Here is a 26,582-nt window from a genome sequence, read left to right on the forward strand (position 1 = left end):
ATTGATTGAATCTTTTGTTGATCCTTACAGTGACTCTAGCTGATTTGTCCTGCTGGTGAATACTAAATCTAGGCCAAAACTTCTGAACTTTGAACTCAATGGTTTGGTAATGTTTTTTGTCGAAATTCACCGCTACCCGTTTTAAACAGTCATTTACTGGTAAAAAAGTTTTCAAAGATCGCCTGAAATGATCCCTTGTTCTTTTATCGATTACTGCCTGAATTATTTTGTCTTAATACCCATTAAGTCTATCGATTTAAAAAATGTGAGCTATTTCCTTTGATTTGCCAGTATCGCTAAGAGGAAGAGTTTCCATCCTTGGAACCAAGTGACTATTTTGTGTTAATGGGAATGGTTTAAAGTGCTTCCTGTTACTCTCTTTGTATTTGATGAATGACAGTTTTTTTTTCTCTGCAACCTTGTCTGAGACATAATTTTAATCTGAAATGCCATTTCCAAGCTATTTTTTTTAAAATTTTTAAGACCGCCATTTAAAAAAAAAAATTACAAGATCCAAAATAGCCGCATTTTATGACAAAAAATGTGAATCATTGACCGTAACAAACAATTACGCAAGGTTTCATACAAATCAAAGAAGTTCGATTCAAAATTTCAATTTTTTCGCTATTATTGCCTGGAACTGCTTTATAGAGCGTCAACTGAAGGCTTTCCGGAACTCATGGAATAGCATCCATCTGCAACAAATCCTGTCAATGGCAAGTGAAAAAAAGCTAATCCTGTCTTGGCAACGCTGGCTGGAGGAGTCTGGAAGCGAATCAAGCGCTTCGACTAATCTTGATGTCCACGTGCCCAAAAATCTTGATTGAGGTCACATGGAGATTGTTCTTCGAATTTGCATGTATACTTAGAAACACAGAAAGGGTTCTGTGATATTGAGTTTTATTTAATCAACATCCTTTGACACTACATGACTGAATGGGTCCGAGTAAGAAGACTTCATAGAAATATGCTAATTTTGGGTCGATTGCTCATGTGTATTTTATGGCACACTTAATGCCACAAGCCAACCAACATGAATCAGGAATACAATTACCATACTATGACCAACGCCGTATGATACCAACCATTATTCGGATCGAAAGTCTCATAACCCTACATCTGACTTCGATCCTTTCAGATTGCTCACCACGTCCGATTTGCACACCCTCATCAACACATCAGGACACTCAGCGTCAGCTGCTGCAAAGAGCCCACATAATTACGCCCCCTACACTGGTCCACTACCATCCGTGTAATAACAGCAACCTCTAGCTCAAATTTGAACAGCGAAAAGATGGAGAAGAACGTACGGTTGCTCATCTTACACCGCACATCTTACGCAGGTAAAGCTGTAGTCAGCCAGAACACGTGATTTATGCCGGAAAGATTTATTGTCTGTGTCGCAGCACGTGCTCCGACCTTGTTCCGTTTTTCGCAGTTGTTTTGCTACTAATATCCTTAATATCCCCTTCATCTCCATCCAGTCCTGGCTACTTTCCCCCACCTTTCGCAGCACGTGTCTAACACCGCCACGGAATGGCATGCCAACAAGACACACCGAAATGAAAGGGTTTCATCCTGCACGACCGATGAGTTCGATTCAAAATAGAGTGGTTTCCACTCAAAATCCCAAAATCGTAAGTTACTCGAAGACTGTGTATAATTTTCCTCGCTTTTCCCCAAAAAATCTGCTCGAATATGAGGATAATGGACAAAAAATCTCAGTCTAGGAGTATCCTCAAATACGAAAAATGTTGCTTAGCGGAGAATTGTACTCAGTCTATGATCAACCGACGTGCTTGTCAATTCGAGTGAACGAAACTCAAATTTGAGTTGGTTTAATCGGCCGTGCGCGCGCAGACCGGTGAAGTGGAACATTTTATCTCCTTTCCACTGACAAAGCCTTCCTTCCGCCATCATGGACGACGGCGGCGTCGACCGTGGCTACCATCGTGAAAGAAGGACGGCTTCGAAACGGGCGTCGCTTCGTGCCCGTTACAAGTCAACGCAATGCTGGCTCGCTCCTGTATCGAAGATGGCAACTCGCCAATGGTACTAAAGTCACGTATCGTATGCTATAATTCAGAGGAATTGCTTCACTTTTTCGTTTGGGGGTATGTTTGCAAAATGATTGGAAGATATTGCGCTTTTGGCTCGCTCATCTCCTGTAATATGTGCCGAACATCGTGTCGAATCGACGACAAAGTTCTGTGTAGCGAACGACTCTCAAGGTCGTCCTGATCGGAACCAAAACATGGGAGCATGCATATTTAAAGACCAAGTGATGGAGTTTCATCATGAGCGACAGATAATTTAGTTTAGCTAGAGAACGGCAATCGCCATTTCAGGAGGGTCATAATTTGATTAACCGAGTTTGTTCGCCAACTGTACAAATCAAATTGTGGATGAGGTACCGGATTGGTAGTCGTTCCGCTTCATGGATCGGGGTTCTTAGCTTCCAATCAACCTTCGACAGAGGAAACAATTCCCCTATCACATCAGTAGCATCAAGCCACCGTTGATGTTGTTGCGGTAAAGAAAACATTTAGACCGTTAGCCCCACCAACCAAGGTTTTTTAACCCCGGCAAATCCGTCCATTGTTCGTTATTGAGGATGGAAAACAGGTGTTTTAACTTCCTGAACCGAATCCGGTCGGTGGTGTTTATAAGTATACCTGTATGTAAGTCGAACCGACCGACAAAGGCTTTGCATAATTTAGCTTTCTTCGATAAAGCCCAGGTTTGGGCGCGGCAGTCTCAGGCAATCTCACGCAGAAGGATAGGAGGATTTTAACGATGGCAAAAAGGATTCGATATCATACCTATATGTACAATGTTGAAGGTTTAAATTTCGCAACAGTGTTTGGTTCTACTTGGTTGCTGTTGTGTTCGGCAAGTGGTAAGCGGTGGTGGCTGGTCGGGTTTATCAGAAACATGGCAATTATTGATAATTGATGGTAATGCCGAACGATTATTGGATTCCAGTGTTATTTTAAAATGGGTGAAATGGACCGAAAAAAGAAAACATTTGCAAAAGGGTTTTCCGGATTACGATTGACAGAAGGGGACATTGTGTAACTGGTGGCCTTAATGGGGTTGGTGAGAGTTTATATGGGGAGGCTTAACTCAATTTGGTTCACAACCAGTGACGCAAAATCTCGACGATACACGGTGATATTGATAAAACAGAGGCCTTATTGCGGATGTCGAAACGACGTTTTTTTTTGTTTGAGCGCTTGTAGGAAAAAGTCTGTCGTTTCGACTTCCACTTGTTAAAAATATAATACTAAAACCGTGAATTTCAGGCAAACTTTACAAAACTTTGTATATATCAGTCTTATGTCTTCGGTAACTTTTCATAACATTTTACGTTCTACAACTTTGCCCAAGACAGTAAATCTCGATCTTGTGAGATTAAATAGTTTGTATCGCTGTGCCATCTTTGCGGTACTCCTACATGGAGAGAAAAGTATGATAAAAACAACCATGGTTGCTTCAACCAAATTTCCATGTTGAAAATTGCACAAACATATTTTTAGTTTACCCTGACAAACTTTGATGTTTGAAATAAACTAAAATGTGAGGTTATTTATTGTTTCTGTTTCCAACCTAAATTCAACAAACATTTGTTTTAAATAACCATAATGTTGGTTGTTTGATTTTGACAACTGATAAAACCTAGGTAAATTCAAACAAATCATATAGTTTATTCCAAACAAAGTTTAGTTCAATGCCAACTAACTCGTTGGTTGAAATAAACAACGAAATGCTAGAAGTAACCAACGATCTCGTTTGATACAACCAACAAATTTGTCAGAATTAAATGTTTTTTTTTTTTTATTTCCCCTGCTGTATTTTAATGTTTTATTTCATATATCTAGACTGCCAATGGAAGCAAAACAGTCGTATTCCATAGATCATGGACAGTTGTGCGTTCACCGCCAGTACAAATCTTGTACAGATTTCGAAGATTTTACTGGGATTTATTTTATTAATTAGACATGATATATTCCTTGGCAAATACAATAATGTTTTTATCTTATACATTTCTGTTTCTCTTTTAAGTTTTGTAACAGTTATATTTTCATAAATATGTAGTGCCATTTACATTATGCAAATTTATAAGCTGAGAATCACAGGACTCTATGTTGTTCACCAACGTAGTTATAGTTTTTGTATGCATTTCATAAGATTGATAATATTCGTTAAACTTAATAACCTGAAACTTCTCACATAGGATCAACAATTCACTATCGTTGCTTAGAAAAATTTCTATTATTTCGAAAATACTAATTGTTTCCTTTAAGAGAATACTGAACAATGATCCTCTTTTGTATAGTGCTTCATATTAAAGAAAATTTTATTTTAAAAATTTAACGGATGTTTTATCAATATTGAATGAATTGAAATCAATGATTATTTAGGCGAGTATTCACTTATTTCACTGAAATTTATACACATTACCGTGTGTAAATGCAACTTGCGATTAAAAACGATTTAGATGCAGCCAGCAAACAAACAATTTCAAGCAAAACAAATCGAAGATAAAAAACGACCGATGACATCAGAAGTGACCAACTAATATGTTGGTTCGTTTCAAAATATCTCTTAATTTGGTATTTACCCAACCTAAAATTTAGTTTGTTTATACCTAACATCTACGTCGATTCAAACTAAAATAACAGTTAAGAATAATACTTATCTAACAACCTAAGTTTTGGTTTAAACAAATCTGTTTTTGTTTGAAAATAACTATACCCTTAGTTTGAATCAACCAAAATTTCTGTTGAGACAATACGATTATATGGGTAGAAACCAGGTGATAAAGTCGCTTATTTCAAATTAACTCACTGGTTTGCAACAAACAAATATTGACTTTGATTCAACACGAATATTAGTTTGAACTTCAACCATATTTTTAGTTGTTTCAAACTAGACTCATTCTTCTCCGTGTAATTAATCCAAGAAACCAAGATGGATGCAATCAACTCAATTGGATGCAATCCCAAAGTGTTATTATTTTTTTTTACTGCTGGATTTAATTCCATGCGAAATAGCAAAACACAATTGAATGTCAAACTTGACCTTCTCCGATTTGAATAACATTTTGCGTAATTGTTTGTTTGTAATTGTTTGCACAACGATCGGTAAAATTCGGTCATTTTGAATATCTCAAAAATTTAAAATGGCGTGTTTGATATTTTTCAATAAATCCTATCTCGAAAACGTCACTTTCAATCAAAATGACGTCTGAGATAAATTTATAGGAAAAAATGATTTTTTTTCAGGAAAAATATAAAAATTTTTGAACTGTATATAATAACAAGTTTTTTTTGTGGAATTCGGCAAAGGAAATCATTTTGATATACAAAATCGTTTTCTGTTATAAAATAAAACCCTAGCCGAATCAACCAATGGCTGGAAGTCTCATTAATCAAGTAATCTGAGCTACAAAAAAAATATATAAACCAAAAGTCAACAAATTTGACCAAAATATGTTGTTCTATGATTTTTGTTAATTTGTAGTGTCCAACATGAAAATTTCACAGAAGATTGAATTTTTCATAAGCTTTGTAATGAAAACATTCAAACAATATTGGAGTGGGTTTCACGTTATTTAAATTTTGAACACTTTTTTTTTATTTTTACCCATAATTACTCAACAAGTTTTGCAATGCAAAGTGAAATAGACATATTTTTTCCGACAAATTTGTCTCAGACGCCGTTTCGATTGGAAGTGATGTTTTCCAGTTATGATTTGTTGAAAGAATTCACCATTTTGAACTTTTATTTTCTTAAGCTTGAGTCATTTAATATCTGGGCGCAAAAAAACGGATGTATCTCGGAAACATCTTTATGAAATCAAAATGTTAAGTACCGTAAAACGGGGTATCTTTGATAATGCGGGTAACTTTGATAGTAAAATATAAATATTGAATATATTCGCTGCGCTTTTTCCAAATTAGAAACATTGGTTCCATATTGTAGCTAAGGGTTTTTCCGTTGATATCGTATATAGCTTTTGTATAGTATGTGTTACATATTTTACAAAAATATTAAAAAACCATTTTCGTGTTTTTCGCCTGTTTTAAAAAGCACTCAAACCATCACTTATCAAATGTATTTCCGATAGAGCCATCACAAATTCAATGTTGTATTCTTATTGCTTATGATGTTTTCTGATTATATACTCATTCAAAGTTTCATATTTAAAGAACTAAATTGTTTGAGTTTCACTCATTTTCTTCTACATTCATCGAGCATTATCAAAGTAACCCCAAGACAAAATACTAAAGTTTGGCCACTAAACTAAACAAAATAGAGCAAATGTTTAAATTTCCGTTAAACATATTACTGACGAATGAACTCTTGGATCCTCAGTACTTGTTTTAAAAATATAAAATTTTAAAAACATTCATTGTTGTAAAAAATATTTAGAATATACTTTGAAAAACTATCAATGTTACCCCGTTTTACGGTACTCAAAATGAAGGTCATTTATTGCACTTCAAAGGAAAAATATCGAAAAAAAATATTCCGATTTGGTTTGATGAAATCTCGAACTTTTCTTCGAATACCACTCATCATATTTTGGACACTTTGTTGGCTAACCTGAGCGGCAGTTTTATTCCACCATCTCTTCATCTTTGTCGCATTCCGAGTCACCTTTCCATTCTTCTTCAATTTCTATTTGACAATTGCCCAATATTGGGCAGGTGAGTAGATTGATGTCCTTTTCGAAGAAATTCACCCCGTTGTCTCAATACCACTGTAGAACTAATCCACTGTAGTGGCAGCTTGCCAAAACAGGCCAAAACTTCACAGGCCCATTATGAGCCTAAATGTATGGAAGAATACGTTTTTTTTGGGCACTCCTGCTTGTACGTATTGGAATCCATTGTCTTGTTTGTCACGAAAACCTGGGTTTTTTGTCGGCAGCTGCAAATACCGTGCGAGATCATAAGCTTTCTTGCACATTTATCGGCAAAAACAATTTTGAACTGGCTATGGACATCACTTCGATCAGTGACTTTATAAAACTTTTGTCCGGGAAGCTGCCCATAATCTTCACGTACGTTTCGACGTCAATGAGGATGCATCCTTCGTGCTATGGAAGAACCTCATTGTACAACTTTCGGACACGTCTTTTGGCCACTAGACTTTGCTTCAGTGTCCTGTTGGCTAACCGTTCTCAACACCTTCAATTGCAGCTTCCGATCCTTAGTTCCATTACGACGCTTGCTATGATCCTTTCGAACGATAGTATGCCGCTCACGAAAACGTTTGAGAACACTTCACACGGTCGAATTAGCCAATTTCAACGACTTCACGATTTTTGAACCCGACCACGTCGGATTTTCTAAGTGGGTGACCAAAATTAATTTTCGGTTCGCGGCTACCATAACTTCTTTTAAACGTGACAAACTTTTCAGCACTGAAAGATGAAACATTTCAAACTACTGCAAAATATTCCACACGGTTAGAAAAAAGTCCACAAAAATAAGTTCTTTTCACTCAACTCGGCACTATAGTGCAGGAACCCAAAAGTAGGTAAAGCGGGTCATAGTAATTTTTATTTACTTGTGTGCAATTCGTATGGAATTTCCGCTAGCTTTTAATCCAAAAGTAAGTTAGTTGTACTCAACAGTAGGTAAATATGATTAAACTCAACGTTGGGTTCCCACACTTTACTACCTCTGTTGGGTGGTTTTGCTCCTCCGTTTTTGACAACATTAGAAGGAGAAAAGGAGACAAACTAGTCAAAAGTAGGTAAAAGTGATCTGGCCGTTGGGTACTTTTTTCTTACCGTGCAGATCCAACCGCTAGGAGTACTGCAGTCAAATAAACAGTGCGTTCAGATATTAAATATCTCAAAATTTAGAATTCAAAATGGCTGAATTCTAGCTCAAATGTGAATGAGTGGACAGGAACAAACAATTATGCAAAGTTTAATGCAAATTGGAAAAGGTCGAGTCGGATCGATTCGTCATTTGGCGTGGAACTGTACTGTATATTTTTTTAAAAATAATTTGCATTTAATTCACCCACCTTAAGGTGAAAGGGGACGTCATTGATTAAAAAAAAAATCAAAAGCAGTTTTACGTTCAAAATATATAAAAACAACGTTCATGAAAATGTGTTTATTGCATTCTACTTGCCTACCGGAACACAGTGAGCACAATTTCATTGGCAGAATATCGGTTTTAAACGAATACACTGAGTTTCCAAAAATTGATGCCGTTCCCCATCCACTTAATTGTTTATCTTTGACAGGTTCCATATCCTCGTTAAGGTAGTAGAATTAAATGGAAATTACTTTATGGCGTTGAGTTGACATGCTTTAAATTTATTTGGAGGCCATTGATTTAAGACGATATATTCAGATGAATGTCAGTTGAAACTGAAAACACTGTTGTCTAGACCAACAATTGAAAAGGGTCTATCAGCTTTTGTAAAAAAAAATATTGTAAGCCCTTTCATCGCAAAGTGTAGGTCACCCTTGCAAACCAACAACATCATCATGGTAGGAAAAACTTGCCTCGTAACGTGGGTAGATCACCTTTTCGTGGCACGTTACGGGATGTAAGATCTACCAACGATTCCTAGTTCTGACTACTTCAAACCGGAGGACTGAATTTTTCAATAATCCAAGGAACATATATCTTAGTCCTTGTTACTTTTTATACCTTGATAATAGTGATAAGTCCTTTGGTTACCTTGGTTGAGGATGATCTTGAAACAAGGAAAAAATGACTTAGTTAGCCTTCATATATGTGATTTATATTCTTCTATTCGTTGTTCCCTAGTTTGAACTGGTTAATACTAGGGATCTGATGCATGGTCATTATCGGTGTCATATCTTATTTTTGTTGCTAAGAAATCCTATTTTAACTGACAAAGGGGCGCGCCTTTGGAGGGTGCTCTCACTCTTCGAAGGGTATAATTAGCGTGGCCTTTCAATTAAAATCGATTCTTTGTGATGAAGGCAAGAATGACAACTGTATCAACACCGAAGACTTCATCATTTTTTAATAGTGATGGAGTAATACTACATGCACTAAATTAAGGATAAAGGATATACTACAATAGATCAAAGTCACTTTTACTCAGTTGTGAATCACTTTCATAAAGTAATATGTGTAAATTTCTTAAAGCATAGGAGCCAAATGTAAACAATGACGTTATAAGTAGATTTCTCGCGAATGTGTCATTGTATATATTTGGCTCATTGGCCGTTTTCACATGTTCGTCTTGAATTGTTCTACACTATACCTCAGTTCTTGATTTCGGATATATTCAAGTTTTACAGTTTGCCATCACCCTACTCTTAAACCGCCTTGGTAAAACTTTACTAGAAGTTAGAGAAAGTGGTGTGATTTCGTCAATGGGGGAACCAGCTTAAAAATCAACATATTGAAAATAAAGGGTGTTACGATAAAAATTTGGTATTTAAAAAATCCAAAACACTCCTCTTTTTGTGGGTGTGTGCGTGCATAATGATGCCTCTATTTTGATTTTGACATTTGCTCTTCAGTTATCAAAATGGCATCTAAGTAAGAGGAGTAATGCATCACAATTTTGCACGCGCATCGCAAAAATCCGAACTACTCAAACGCCGAGAACGTATGTTGACAGCATGGAACGGGGGGAAATTGAAAGTCGGAAACCCCAGCAAAAAGAGTGGCCAGCGGTTTCAAGCGGCACCCCAACCTCTCCATCCGAGATGTCGCAAACAAGCTGGGACTGTCGTCTGTAACCGTGCATGGAGCTTAAGGTGGACTGTCGACTTATATGAAGGTAGTGACTCCAAATCGCGACGATAAACAAAACAAGATGGCCAAAACACGATCCCGGAAGCTGTACACGACGATGCTGATGAAGTTCGATTGCGTGGTAATAGATGATGAGACTACAAATAGACTTTCGTCGGAAGGGGAAAGGTGGCAAACAATTTCAAGCATATGAAGCTATCGAAGTTGAGAGGAAATTTACGTGAACGAGTGTCTGGAAAAACGTCTGCTACCTTTCCTGAAGCAACACGATTGTTCAGTGCTGTTTTGACCGGAATTGGTATCCTGCCATTACGGAAAAAAGGCCTTTGAGTGGTATGCCGGGAACAACGTGCAGGTGGTGCCCTAGGACAAGAACCCTCTCAACGCACCAGAGCTCCGTTCAATTGGAAATGGCCATCGTCAAGTGGAACCTGAAGAAGATCCAAAAAACTATTGGAAGCGAGAAGCAGTTGAAGGCAAACTGGCGTTCTGTGGCGAACTGACGAGGTGGCTGTACAGAATCTGTTGGCAGAAGTTAAGCGAACGGTCGGGCAATTCAGATTCGGTCAACCGCAAGTTTAGCTGATTTTTTTGTATTTTATGCTTATTGAACTTTAAAAAGAAAATTAATAAAAAAAAATCCATTTACACTCATTCTTGTTTGGCCAACTTTTGATCGTAACACCTTTTATATTACAAATAATTCGTTACCGGCCTAATGATTGAAGTCTACTTGAACTATCCATTTAATTTTAGTCTAACAAATTACTTTTCTCTTGTGCGAATATTCGAAATTTTTTAGACTAACTCAGAGTGTAAATTTATTTATAGGATTTCTGAAACGCTAATATTCCTTCAGCAGCTGTATAAATGGTCATTGGTATCTTATATGAGACATTGTTTTTCTAGTTTTTTATAAGTTTTTCTTAACTAAATATTAATTAAGTCCATCCGGGGCAATATGAGCATCATTTTTTTGACCTAAGTTCTTCAATTTTGCATTATTCCTTTTAACAATATGACTCTATGATATTTTCAAATTCATATTTTTTTCATCGTTTTGAACGAGCTGCTTTGAGTCATTCACAAGACTGAACAATGTAGCCTGAAATAGGCAGTGCATCTTAAATTTAATATATTAGCTTTAGCATTAAGCAAGTTGCACAAATTAGTATGTGGTACAAGTCCTAGACCATTTTATGTGAGTACTGCCAGCTCCGTCCGTTACCGTATTGACCGAGATATGGGATTGATCTCGGCCTCTTAGATGAAAGTAGCAGTATCTCCAATAATCGAGAACTGTCCTTGCCACGTCCTTGCAACTGTTGTGGATGGGAAGGATATTCAGTTGGACACTTACTTAAGAGAGATGCAGAGAACTCTACGACCGCTCATAAGTGTCACAGGAGCTTGGAGGTTTCTTTGTGGGGAGAGTAAGGCCATAAGTTCGGTAAACGTTGCTGGCAGATTTACGATATCATTGATAATGTTATATTTATGTGTCAAATTAAAGTAAATGTGTATGTGTGTATGTGTGAGTGTCTGTGTGAGTGTTTTAATCAATAAAAATGGATAGCGTTCACCAATTTTGTGATGTTGAAAGCTGCTTCTTGCTCTATTTGAATTCCTTTATAGTAAATTCATGGAATTCCATTGGGTTGGGTTTCTAGCCAATTTCAAAATTTTCCAGATTTAGCAGACCTTTTTTCGTCATTGGCGATTCTTGAAAACTTTCTGTGCAAAATCGTACTAAATTCCAACCGAAACTACCCGAAACACGAAAAACGGAACAAAATCAATATATTTGACAAGAGAAAAACAATCACGTCCGTCTTCGAACACCGCACACTTCGATCTTAACTCTTGTATCTTAAATTTAAATCCATTCTCCAGAAAATAATTGTTTATCTTAAATATTCATACATATGCTAAAACTGTTCATTGTTGACCCTAAAGCCTCAAGAGAACAGAATATTCTAACCGTTTTTTACATACGGGTTCAAACCATCCCGATAGATCATGACGAAACGAATGTAAGTATTGCAGCCCATCAATTGTAAAAACGTTCAAGCTTATCCCTAATAATTGGTTTCCTCCATTTAGGAGATATATCTCAAATTATACTATTAATAGTGGGATGTAGTGATAATTTAAGCTATTTTTTTAAATATCAATATATCTTAAAAACTTGTTTTCACCAAAAATTGCTTCATTTTGCATCCGTCTAATCGTTCACGAGTTTACGAACGTAAACAAACAATTGAATAGTCACGTAATAGTTATATGCATATTACTGTTTAGCAGCCGATGGCGAAGAATACCTCTGCCAACATTGAAAAGAAGCCTCACCGCATCACCCAAATCATTACAATTTTCAACTGAATTTGGTAATATTGTGACGATTTTCTTAAGGTTCCACTAGCTCTTATCCACTGAGCTCACAACTATCACTTAGGCCAAAATCGATAATCGATTCTTCTTCTCCGCATTTTCAAGCTTATAGCATATCGCACATTAGATTTTTGCGTGCTCCTAACTTAGTACCCGGATGGCCGGACAAGGCATCATCGCACTACGCCAAGAAAACGCAAACGTTCCGGGCGAGCCAACATATACCAGTTGTGCCAAAAGACCGGAATCCGACGAATCTGCCGCAGTGCCGCCCTATCGAGGATTTTTTTCGGTCTATTTAGAAATTTTCGAGGATAATTGAAAGGCTAAGGACACCAAGTAACTCACCAACAGGATCAAAAGTTGCGTCCGGAAAATCGATGTGGTATATTCATATTCGGGAATATGAAATCATTAGATGTTATAATGATATTTTGTACTTGTAAGTTACAAGAAGAGGTTGAAAAGAATACGTTTGACACATCTAACATGTCAATTTCGCTTTCAGAGCGTCACAATCAGCGATTTTACGATTCGTGAGCGCTCACTCTGAGTGAACGCTCATGAATCATACAATCGCTGATTGTTACGCTCTGGAAGCGAAATTGACTGCTTTTATGTGTCATTTACATACTTTACAACTTCTTCTTGAAACTTGCAAGTACAACATAACATTTAATGAACGTCCAACGGTCATGTTCCAATATCATGACTAAGCTGCACCACAGACCGTATGCCAATATTCACTAAGCTCAGACTTAAGTTAACCCTTTGTATGAAATAAATCAGTTTGAACTGGTGTTTTCTCGACCCAGTCTTTTCATTCTCATTTTTTAGAGGACACCCGTTAGATGCTCTTCCACAGTTACTAATTGAGAGCTTTCGATGCCTGTACACACTTGGAAATTATTTCCGACTTCGATAAATTTTACCGAACTTTCAAAAACTGAACGTTTGGTAAAAGTTTGACCCTTATTTCAAAAGCTGTTTCACTTATTTCAAATTTCAAAACACTCTCAGCCTTGTTTAAATAATTGAGTCTTGCCATTACGGTGAAGTTTAACCTGTTTTGAAGCCTTAAATCTAATGAATTAAAATGCCTGAACCTTCAACATCCAAACTCCCAAGCAACAAATCTAGAGCTGCTTGGCTATATTCAAAATTTATTAAAGTTTTATTGTAGCTGCAACCATATCCTACAGTTTTATGGCGGTCATATACAATGCATATCATGGAAAATTCTTATAGCTATCTACAAAACCCCTATAAAGGTTAAAAAAAACCAACTGATGTTGATGCTATTTTCACTTATGAAAGGTTTTATGATTGCCTGGAAGTATAAAAAAAAAACAATATGAATTGCCCTTATAAAAACCAAAAATAAATCGTTTTATTGCTATATAAGCAAGCACAATAAAACCATGGCCATGAAACAGTTATTTTAAAACAATCATAAGCATTCAGTTGCAACTTGTCAGAAGTGTAAATGGGCGGTTTATTTTTACAACATTGAAAAGATTCAAAACTTTCCGGTACTTCCAAGCGGAGCGCAAAGAAAATCAACAATATTGTTAGCATGAGCCAATTTATTTGCTACAGTCAGCCCGCAAACCTTCGTGAATAACTCCAATCAAGAAACAAAAAATGCCGCTGCATTTTCTGCGGATGTCACAAAGGAAGCTGTAAAGAGTGTGCCTCCTCACCATTGTGAACCATCTTCACTTCGGACACATTGGACACATTGATGGGCACATTGCTACACCAAAAATGACTCATGAAGAGGAAATATATAATTATCTGGAGTCGGAGGATGATACCTACGCCAACTTGCGTCTCTTTTCAGATTTACAGTCGTGGATGGTCACAACAATTCAACAATCAGCATTGAAGACTTTCTTTCCTTTTTTAAATACCGGTCACGCGATCCTAGACCATTGATTAAAATTACCCTAGCAGTGGACCTTTTAGAACTTGTGAATGGAGAATACATGGAATGGTAACAGTTCTAGGACAAAATAGTTAAAATCCCGCATAACTTTTCCAAATGTTTGTAAAATTCATCGGATGCACCCGTAGAATAGGAATAAACATTTGCCATAAAATAAAAAAAAATGAATTGCTCTTGTGAAAAGAAAATAGTGCTCAAAATAAAATCATGCATTATGCTTTTCTGTTCTGCTTTCATCCAATGTAAGCATTACACATTTTAAGAAATTGCGCCTGGTATTTTTCTTGCCTGCTTTCCTCTGTCGCCATATTGTCATTATGAAAATGCCATTAGCCTTGGAATAAAATTTAAAAAATTCCAATAAATAATGGCTAAATTAGAGATCCGAAATGATTTCCAGTGTGCATTGGTATGAATTTATTTATTGAGATCTATTTTCTGTAAAATTAAGATGATTCCATCAAATTCATTTAATATCTGAAACAATATGTTTTGTTAACTTGAATTATTTTGGGGCGCATTTATTTAACGCTCATATTATCGCAATATACACGATAAAATTTCCAGCGGAACTTCTAAAAAGGCATTTTTTCCTCTGTTCGGGACCTAACACTACTGCGACCAGTAAATTGATCTATTGTAGTATATCCCGTGTCCTTAGTTTAGTGCATGTCGCATTACTCCATCACTATTGAGAAATGATGAAGCATTCGATTTTTTTACAGTTGCCACTCTTGCATTTATCGCAAGGATCCGAGTCTAATTGAAAGGTCCCGCTATTTATACCCTTCGGAGTGTTGAAACACCCTCCAAAGGCGCGCCCCTTTGTCAGTCAAAATTGGATTCCTTAGCAACAAAATTAAGGTATGACACCGATAATGACCATGCAACAGAACCCTAGTCTTAACCACTTCAAACTAGGGAACAACGAAGAGAAGATTAGGAATCACATAGATGAAGACAACTAACTCATTTTTTTGCCTTGTTTCAAGATCATCCTCGGTAGACAAAGCCGAGTCTTGTCACTATCAACAAGGCATAAAAAGTAACAAGGACTAAGATGTGTTCCTTGGATTACTGAAAAATCCTGTTCCCCTAGTTTGAAGTAGTCAGGAACTAGGGAACAACGGATAGAAGATTAGGAATCACATAGATGAAGACAACTAACTCATTTTTTGCCTTGTTTCAAGTTCATCCTTGGTAGACAAAGCCGAGTCTTGTCACTATCAACAAGGCATAAAAAGTAACAAGGACTAAGATGTGTTCCTTGGATTACTGAAAAATCCTGTTCCCCTAGTTTGAAGTAGTCGGGACTAGGAATCGGTGGTAGATCTTACATCCCGTAACGTACCACGAAAAGGTGATCTACCCACGTTACGGGGTCTAAAAAGGCATATATTTTCTTTAAGATTTTTACTAATGTCGCCATGAAACAAAATTGATTGCAAGGTGATCTTGACACCAACACTCAAACCTATTTTTACAGCTAAAGATTTCCATTAAAAAAAAAAAAGTTTCAGCAGAACAGAACAACAACAAGCTAATGTATGGCGGTTGCTTTGAAGCAATAAAAATTAAATTGGATTTATAACTGATTTTCACCAAAGCGTAATAAAACTGCTTGAATACAATATTACTCTTAAAGAGGCTATGAGAACCTTTTGTAGAGTATGGGGCTTTCTTAAAAATGGTTTTAAGACAACTTTATTGTGATTCTCAAACATACTTTATCAACCTTATCAAGGGTGGTCCACTAAGCTGGAAGACAATCTTATAGCGGTTATCAAAAGGTTGTGCTAGAGTTATTAATTTTATTGACGGTTTTATAAAATTGATCTCAAAAACCACTAATAGAGTGCAATAAAACAAGAAATGGTACTTGGGCTATTAGGTAAAAATTACCGAAGGCGGTAGTAATTGCTAAGTGTGTACCATTTATGCATTAGTATAATTGTGTGGCAAGTACAATCATATACTCAATGCCCAGCGAAGTCGAGAAATTTTCCACCCCGGAAGGAAAATGCCTAGACCGGACCGGGAATCGAGCCTAGCTCCTTCCAGCATGGTCTTGCGCCTTTACCGACTGAGCTAAGGGAGGTCATAGAAGGCTAGAATTCTGTTATGCACCGTTTTCTAATGAAAATGAGTGAGAATGTGATTATGTTCCAAAAACAAGATTATCAATGTTTAGAAACCTACTCGGACATTAAAACTATTTTTTTTGCCGGATATTTAATGTTGAGATCTGATTACCAACTGGTTCTTTTTTTTAGTATTTAATTGATTAGTTAAACAGATAAAACCATCAGGATGAAATAAAACAATGGATGAGGGATTACCAGGGAAATCTACTACCATTCATTTTCATTGCATTTTCCTACAGATAACACGAGTGTACTAAATTTCACTTAGGTTCGAACTGCTATTCATCGGCGCAAAAAGTTGCGTTTCTTCATACCTTATTTAGCAGGCAGAATCTGATATAATCACATACAAATGATGATTAATATTGTGATAAGCATATGAAAAATTGCAGTTTCGACACCAATGAGCGGTTAATGAACCATTAGTGGAAATTTATGCCCTAATCATACATCTACGTCCTCGCAAGAGATAGCACTAACGAATACGCGGAACAACACAAACACACACACACACACACACGTACAACGAACGTCAAAATGCACGCATGATCCTCATTCTAATGGAAACAGGAACACACAAAGTTTTATGACAGTCGAGTGGAATGAGTTATTGGCTGCTTTTTGGCGTGCTCTTTGTTTCACTATATGTAGGTAGGGTGGAGAACGAACTCGACCCCCACGAGATCCTATTCCACAAGCATGGGGTAATCAATAACTTACAACGCTCACTTTTTTGCAGCATGATGTTTCACAACATAGAGCATGGATAGATCTCTTTTTAAGATCTCTTTAGAATTAAAAAAACGTGCTTGGATTAGGGTTTCGGGGGGGCTGAAGCCGTTCTCCACCCTATGCACGTGCTAAATTCGAGAATTGCGATGCTACCAGTACTGAGGAAGTGATGGGGCTTAATTCTATTTGTTATTTGCACGCACGCGGTGATGATCTATGAGTTGCACGAGCTTGAGATTGGCGGAAACACTCCTGCTAGGTATGCGTTGTTGTCATGGTTTATGAAGTGTTCTGCATATTTTGTACCGTTTCATATTGTCTGAGATATGCTAGCAAGGGAAGTACTACATTCGTTTGGGGGTGCCTAGTGGAAATAACTAATTCGGACGTACTTCACACCGAGTTTTGGCATACACACGCAAGACACACGACTCCACAAATACAACAGTTATGATTAAGCACGTCGATATTAGACTACGTTCTCTACATGACCGGGAGAAGCAAATCTAAGGTTTTGTGAGGAAAATCGAATGCGATTTACAAGCTTGAGCGTTTTTGGTTCTGTTGACTTTTCAGCGAATTTACTGCTGGTGATGGAACTGATGGGTGCTTGGTTTGTCTGATTCTGGCGTGTCGTTGTAGTAGTACTAGTAGTTGTGATACGTTTTTGGCACTATCATTTTTTTTTGGTTTTGTGACATGTTCGGTAGGCTATTTGCGCTTGCAGAGCTGCTGATTGAGCGTCTGATAGGCTTGCTAGCGAATGTACTGTGGAGATGCGCGAAAGCTTTTCGTTATAACAGTTGTGCCATCTTGCCACCTGTTTTGCCTATGATGGATGATGCTACATCTAGAAAATTGCAAATTGGGTTATCACATGTTGACATGTTGACGCTTTGGGATGAGTTATTTGGTGAAGTTGGTGCAATTATATAATACAGAGTTATGAGGTGAAAGTGATGAATAAGCTTGAGGGAGAGATTGCCATTGCTGTTGCCATACGAAGAGTCTGAAATCGAAAACGAATGATTACTATTCAATTCACATTTACCAATTCCCAATGCCAATGCTTTCCCGGACCTCAAGGAAAATTTATTCGCTGCATAAAAAGTAACTTTCGTAATGAATCGAAAGCGAAATCCCATTTCCACCGCTTCACCATCCGACATGCGAATGGAATCGGAAAGCTGTTAAATACATTAGCACAAGCTTTCGCCCTTAACCTCTCTCGTGCGCCGTTGTTGTTGTTGTCGTCGTCGTTGTCGTGTCCTACCTGTGCACTTTCTGCATGGCTAAAGCAAAACTATAGAATGACATTCTGCTAGACGGGCTGAGGCAGGATTGTCGTTTTGTGGCTTCCGCTTCTTTGTATACAGAAAGTCAGCGTTCAGTTCGGTTCGTTCCATTCCACCGGGTTAGCCGGGTGTAATTAATTATTCATCATGGAAAAAAGATTTCCCAGCTCACATACACCCAACCCATCTTGCGACAGAGAAAGTCGGTCGTTGGATTCTGTGTTTTCCGAAGAATTTGAAAGAACGCTTCGACGACGGGTTACGAGGGGTTAGGATTTGGGACACAACACAATGCGAAAGCCTCTGACTCATATATATGTGGGTTGACATTCCTCGGAGCAGGACGGATCCTGTAGATGGCTGTAGAAAATACCTAACCTACACTCACTGGTTCTGCTTCGGCAACCATGTCGACATGGTGTTCCGGTTTTTTTTCTTACTCAGAGAAAAAGCTCTCTGTTGCTTCCGGTTGTCTTCTGAGGTGAAGTGTGAGCGGAAATGTGTGTTTTGCAATGGAAATTCTTTTACCGGATAAGGGATTGTATATTTGCACTGTTCTTCAATTCAATGTGTTTCATTTTGCTGCATTATTTTACTTAATTGACTTAGCCCTTTCTTGCACTCTCAACGTTTATTGAAAGCGAAACACACTGAGAAATGTTTTTGTTCGGCTGGGGAATCTTAAGAGTACATTTTCCATTTTCTGTTTGTGTTTTCAATTTGGCAAATGGGGTTTCATTACCGCTGAGGCGAAACGGAGCTCGTTTCAAGAGCGATGAAGTTCGAAGTGTTTTGAATAATTGAACTGATTTTTGTTGTTCTTTTCGAACGAAAGCTGTGCTATGAGAGTCTGACTGTCGATTGAGTATAGATTCCGGGATTGGGAGTTATAGTCATACATTAATCAGAAGATTAGATCATGCGACGTTTCGGTGATTATTTCACTCTCATCTGGGAATAAGATCGATTAATCGTTACCCCAGTAGAAACTTTGGTACTGATATCTAAAGTTGATAGAGATGAGCATGACATAAGAGGTAAATTATCAAAAAATAATTCCAAAAAATAGCATGCCGAATACATTTGTAAAAACCAATTCTGATATTTTAATACCAAACAAAGAACTTAACTTTAGTTTATTTGCTATTGATTTGATACCGTGATTGCTTAATTTTATGTTGAAACGATATTGCGGGAACAAATTTCTGAAATTTTTTTTTTTTTTTCTTTGGTTTGTTTTTTCCGTCGATCTTGTTTTCCGTGCTGAGCACCAATGCTACCGACGTGCCAGGAAGGCAGCTCCCACACCTGGACCCTACCTATCGACCCATCAACTCATGAACCGGGGACCAACGGCTTTACTTCCCATCCGAAGGAAGGCGTGATCAGAGATGTTATGCCTCAGAACATCCCGGCGGCGCCGACTGGGATAGAACCCAGGCCTGCTGGGGTGAGAGCTAATCACGCTTACCACTACACCACCGGCGCCGTTAAATTTCTGAAATTATTTCATTATATTTTTCTTCTTATGCAATGCTAATCCATATTATATTTTGTTATCAAGACCATAGTTTTGGAGGACTGCGATATTTTCTTCTACCCGGGATAGTTCTACAAAAAAATAATATCAAATTTTGCTCTCAATATCTTATTATGCTATTGGTAATTTGTGCGCCATAACAAGTTAATAGCTTATTATCCTACCAAAGCATAGTTTCCAGTTACAGAAAAACTGGGAAATACTGTCCACAATATGTGTGTTTTTGGAATCGGAGTGACTTGAATTCCAAGATGGCGGCTTCTGGTTAGAGAAAAACTGAAAAATGCTATCAACTATGCCACAAAATGGGTATTTTTGGAATCGAGGTGCCGTTTAGGGACTGGAAGTCGATGTTTGACGCTATTTTTGTAATCCAAGATGGCGGCTTCCAGTTTCTGAAAAACTAAGAATGTCACTGCCACTGTCGAATACCACAACAATATGGGTATTTTTTTAATCGGGGTGACGTAATAGGAACCGGAAATTTATGTTTGACACCATTTTGAAACTCAAGATGGTGGCTTCCGGTTGGAGAAAATCTAAAAAATACTGTCAAATAACCCACAATATGGGTAATATTGGACTCTGAGTGACGCGTAGGGACTGAAAACCCATGTCTGACGTCATTTTGAAATTCCAGATGGTGGCTTTTGGTTATAGAAAATCTGAAAATACTATCAAATACCCCACAATATGGGTATTTTTGGGAACGGGGCGATGTGCAGAAACTACAAATCCATGTCTGACGCCATTTTGAAATACATTATGGCGGCTTATGGATACAGAAAATCTGAAAAATGCTGTCAAATACCACATAACATGGGTATTTTTGGAATCGGAGTGAAGTTTTGGATCCGGATATACATTTTTGACGCCATTTTGAAATCCAAGATGGTGACCCTAGCTTACAGAAACTGTACGATCCCAATTGCAAAAATACCCATATTGTGGGGTATTTCGCAGTACTTCCCAGTTTCTCAAAATCGTCGAAAACGGAGGTTACAGTGTAATTGGGAGGATGCTGTAGTGCAGTACTTTGTATAAGGTACATATTTTGATAAAAAGTAAAATGTAACTAAAACTGTGTCAAGATCGCGACTGAATCGAAACAATGATTTAAGCATATTCTAAGCCGTACAAACCTCTTTAAAACCATGATAAAACCGAAATTGTTACTTTGGATTGCTCAAGTGGTTTGAAAGCAGTTACACTAATTTGAACAACGGTCGGCTTAAGGATTTCCATTCCCCAATTCATAACTAATTACCTTTTTTTTCTTTGATTTGTTTTTCGTCGATCTTATTTTCCATGCTGAGCACCTATGTTACCGACGCCAGGGATGCAGATCCCACACCTGGATCCTACCTATCGACCCGTCAACTCATGAACCGGGGACCAACGGCTTTACTTCCCTTCTGATCAATGATGTTATGCCTAAGAACATCCCGGCGGCGCCGACTGGGATTGAACCCAGGCCTTTTGGGGTGAGAGGCAATCACGCTTACCACTACACCACCCGCGCCGCTAACTAATTACCTTGAAGTTCAATTAAAAGGTGTTTCTGACCAAAGTTGTAGTTGATATAATTTCTCATAAGAACAGGTCGCAAACTTTTCCGTAGATCACGTTGATAACCAAAAAAAAATCAGTATTCTCAAAGTAATTCTCATCTTAAGGGGAAGCTCACCGCTCCGAAAAAAATAATTACGTTTTGATTTTTCTAAAAATATTGGAAAAAGATATCAAAATTCTAAGAAAATCACATATTTTTTAATTTTTCAAAGAAAATTCACGTGCGAAAACATTTTTTATAAGTCATTATGGCATAAAGTTGGACTCAAAAAACCACAAAACATCAACTTTTCGGTTTTTCTGAGAGTCCAATTTTTTTTCATGATGGTATAGAAAAAATTTTTTGCATGTAATTTTTGACAAAAATCTAAGGAAGAAACTGATTTTCTTGGATTTTTGATAATTTTTCCCAATATTTTTAGAAAAATAAAAACGTACCGAAAATATTTTTTTTTTATTTTTGGGCCGGTGAGCTTCCCCTTAACTTCAAAGGTATAGTGAAATATGAGTTCACATCCACATGAATTAACATCTTGAGAGAATTATCAGAACCCGTTATGGAATTGTTTGAGCTTGGTAGAACAAAATCGATATGTTGAACTAGAAGTCTTCAAATTTTACGATTTGCAAAATATTGTGTCTGAACCGGGAATTGAACCCAGCCGCCTCCTGCATGACCTTGCTTTATAGCTACCCCTTTACCGACTGAGCTAAGGGAGGCCCGTTTGTTTGTGCACCGGTTATATTGAATGGTTCGTTCTTGAACTATTTGTTTATTTATTAATTTGTTAATTTTTTCATTTATTTATTCATTTATTTATTTATTAATTAATGAATGAATGAATGAATGAATGAATTATTTAATTAATTAATTAATTAATTTACTAATTAATTAATTTATAATTTATTAATTAATTAATTGATTTATTTATTTATGTTTTGATGAGTTAACTGATGAATTAATTTATTTATTGATTTATTTATTGCCATATTTATGTATTTATTCATTTATTTATTTATTTATTTATTTATTTATTTACTTTTTTCTTTATTTATATTTTTTTATTTATTTATTTATTCATTTATTTTTTAATTTATTAATTTATTATTTTATCAATTGACTTTTTTATTAATGTATTTATTTCTTAAATATATATTTTCTTATTTATTTTTTTATTTATTAATTTTTGTTTATTGATTTATTTATTTTATTTTTTTAATTATTCATTTATTTATTTATTTATTTATTTGTTTAGTTATTTATTTATTTATTTATTTATTAATATATATATTTCTTTATTTTATGATTTATTTATGTATGAATTGAATTATTAATCTTTGTATTTATTTATTTATTTATTTATTAATTTATGTTATTACTTATTTATTTATTTATTTATGAATTCATTGATTTATTTATTTATGGATTGATTTATTTATTTATTAATTAATTGATTTATTTTTTTATTTTTTTTTCTTTTATTTTTTTATTGATGTTTTTATTTTGTAATTATTTTTTTGTTTGTTTTTTCTTATTTATTTATTTATCTTTTTATTAATGTTTTTATTTTTCTTATTAATTTTTTATGTATAAGTTAATTAATAAACTTTTGACTTATTTGTTAAGTTATTGGTAAATGATTTATTTATTTATTGATTTATTTATTTTTATTTAATAATTAATTAATTAATTTATTTATTTATTGATTTATTTTTTTAATTATTTATTTATTTAGTTATTAATTTATTTGTTTATTTATTTATTCGTTTATTTATTTATGTATTCATGTATCTATTTATTTATTTATTTATTGATTTATTTATTTATTCATTTATTTATTTATTTACTTATTCATATATTTATTTATATATTTATTTATTTATTTATTTATTTATTGATTTATTTATTTATTTATTTACTTATTCGTTTATTTATTTATTGATTTAATTATTTATTTATTTATTTATTTATTTATTTCTTTTTTTTACTCATTTATTGACTTATTTATTTATTTATTTATTTATTTTTTTTATTTATTTATGGGTTTATTTATATATTTATTTATAAATTTATTTATTTAATTATTTATATACTTTTTCATTCGTACAGTCAACAGGTGAAAACAATCCCAATGACAAACTTAAATAAAGTTAAATGTAAAAATAACACAAAATTATGTTTTATCATACGTCAAATCGAAACAATTGTCAAAACACGAGAGATACTCTTGATGGTTTTTGTGCATTATGAAATTAGTCCTATCACCTGCAACATAGCTGGGAATATTAGTGCGCTCATTCCATGGCAGGTGACGAAGTGCATAAGGAACGAACTCAATTTATTCCGTTATGATAATTGATTCGATAATTTGATAATTCGACGCCCACACCAACGCAGAATACTCGAGCGTTGATTGCACTAAAGCGCAATGTAATGCCTTCAAGCAATATAACATCCTTAAAATGTTTGTCGAATCGAAAAATGAATCCCAATTGTGACGAGGCTTTTGAAACGACGTTTGACACTTGATTTTTGACCGACAGTGAAGAGTCAAGAAGTAATCCAAGATCTTTCACAATGCTCTCACGTTTTAGAGAGGTACCACTTAGAACGTAGTCGTGGAGAAGCAATGGTCGTATACGCCCAAAGGAAATAACAGAGCATTTAGAAGCATTTAAGACCATACGATTCGTCTTGCATCAAGCTGCGAAGGCCTCTAGTTGTTCTTGAAGAAACATAATATTGCTTGAGGTCGTCAGCGTAAGATTTTTTGTGGCATTTAAGGACGTTGTCAGCATCGTTCATGTATAGCAGCAAAAGGAATGGTCCAATATGCTTGCCTTGGTGTACTCCGGACTTAACTGGAAACGAAGACGAAACATGATCACCAAGCTTGACGGACATGTTTCGTCCAGTGAAGGTTAACGCCAATTCCTAATCTGTCAAACTTGGCCAGGGCAATATCATGATCCATTTCATCGAAAGCAGCTGAGAGATCCATGTTGTTCTGATGAGATATATTGCGAGCATTTCTGTGATAAGCAGTCCGGGAAATTCAGTTCGAAAAGTTCTGACGACGCACACAAGGCGGTCAAACCTCGATAGTTGGAAACAGTACGCTTGCATCCACTCTTATGAACCGGGTAAACGGATGCATTTTTGCAGCATCGTTGTTATCGAAGATGAAGTCGTATATGGTATTATCACTAGCATCAACGAAAGTACTTCGAATCATCGCTGAAATCTTTTACCAACGAACATGGAGCTCGAATAATGCTGCAGTGAGTACCGAGTTCATCACTAACAAAATAGAGGTTCAACAAACGATCGTTCAGCTCTGTCTAAGGCAAGCTGTGCTGAAAGCGTCCAGCAAACATCCGGATGTGAAACTATTCCCGGAACGAGTGACCCATTGCGGTTAAACTGCCAAGTGATGCCACGGAGGTTGAAGTCGCCGATAATGATGATGTTGTGATATTGTGCAATCCTCTCCAAATATTCATCCAAACCAATATACATTACAGGACACACTATTGTCGCGGAGATAGTAACTTCCCTGCTATATGCACACCGTCAATGTGTTGAGTAAGTTGATAGTAGCAATTGAACATCAATGCCATGCAGTGGCATCATTATGCCTTATAGTAAAGCACCCACGTTCTGCAGTCGATTTGCTGAGCACACAAAGCCAACGTGTTTAATCCAAAACAACAATCCAATGAGCTGTATTGAATGAAATTGGCCTCCTTGGCTTTCGCAGAGCTTGATGTTGTTTGCTCTAAGTACAAGTGTAGATATACCGGCAGCAGCGACATTTCGCCTTTTCGCGAGCACTTGGAAGGAAGTGTGCACGACGTACAAAAAAGACGTTGTTCGTATGCAAGACGTCCATCGTCCTCGTGGTAGGAATTACGGCGGAGTTTAGTTGTTTGTTGACTTGTTGGTGGGTGGCTATGAAGTGGTGACGACCAGAATGGTAAACACAATATTCGATCGAGAGCTTTTTCCGGTCATGAACGGTCTTTGCTGTTTATCGAGTTGCCGTTTGCGTCATGTCGCTCATTCCGGCTAAATATATTTGGAGTGTACGTAACGAGGACATTTCGGAGAATTTGTGTTTGCATTCCGCATTGTTAGCACTTGTTTACCTGGTACCACAGCTCTCGACTTTGCTTGATTTGTGATCATTAAAGGTCGATTGGGTTGCGTTTCATACGGGTGATTACTTAACGTGCTTTCACAAATCGCATTCAGCCCATTTTCGGTCGTTATTCAATCAATCGTTCAGCTTACTACCGTAAATCGCTGGAAATCTATTAATCACTTAAATTAATTCAAAGTTTCTCACGCATATAGCGAACACTCTGCACCCGAATGGATCCTTTATTTAAAATTCAAATTAAAGCCCATAACTGGCTTTAATCCTACCCATTCACACCCGACCGAGAAAGTCATCAGGTCACAAATTGTCGAACCGAATTTATCGCCATTTGAGTGGGAAAGCATCATCGATTGACATCGGTATTTGTGGTGCTGCTCCAAAGGGATGGTAAGAGGATTGAGCGGATGCTTTGTTTGGTTGTCCCTTCGGAAACTAGCCTACCTACCCGCAGCAGCCTGCCTACGATGAAATCTGGCTGATGACTCATTGTGTGTGTCGCACTGCTGCTGATACTGCTGGCTCTGGGACTTTTCTTGTCTGTTTGCTCATCACTCTCAACTGGATTGTCCGCAAAATTTTCCCCCATTTGTCACGTTCGTCATTTAAACGACGGCGACGACGACGACGACGATGAACCCTCTTGTCTTGATTTTAAAGGTTTCCCATCCGGAATGCGGTGTCCACTTCTGGGTAGTCTCCGGGGGATCGGTCCGATGCGGCGAGAGAGTTTTCTTGATTGATTGTGGTGGTTTCTGCTGTTCCCAAAAACGAATCGGTTAAAACAAGCAGGTCAAGCCCCTGGGGAGCCATAGAAAGAGTGGTTTGCGGAAAATGAGCACTTCTTTGTTTGACTTTTGAATGAGATAAGGTACCGAGGGCGAAGGGGGGGGGGGGGGGGAGGGGAAGGAGAGCCAGGTTCAGTTGGCTTTGGGAGGTCTGGATCTATACTTTCTTCAAATTAGTCTCTTGCTATAGTGTGTGGGAATGTAGAGTGACCAAGTGCCAGACCGCATGATAAATTCAA

General features: G+C 36.6%; 1 protein-coding gene across 8 annotated transcripts in view; it reads right to left on the minus strand.

Moving 5' to 3' along the window:
* Positions 1 to 26,582, minus strand: part of LOC135713133 (potassium voltage-gated channel protein Shaw-like) — a 221,958-nt gene that overhangs the window by 29,525 nt on the left and 165,851 nt on the right. The window contains exon 9 of one of the 8 annotated variants that reach the window (XR_010518709.1): positions 17,530 to 17,838. The exons of the other annotated variants lie outside the window; for them this stretch is intronic. The gene's annotated coding sequence lies outside the window, so the exon portion shown is untranslated. The remainder of the gene's footprint in view (positions 1 to 17,529; positions 17,839 to 26,582) is intronic. 8 annotated transcript variants of the gene reach the window in all.

The sequence above is a fragment of the Ochlerotatus camptorhynchus genome, unplaced genomic scaffold (genome assembly GCF_037179485.1).
Source record: "Ochlerotatus camptorhynchus isolate MF236.1 unplaced genomic scaffold, CSIRO-AGI_Acam_v1.1 ptg000539l, whole genome shotgun sequence".
Classification (NCBI taxonomy): Eukaryota; Metazoa; Arthropoda; class Insecta; order Diptera; family Culicidae; genus Ochlerotatus; species Ochlerotatus camptorhynchus.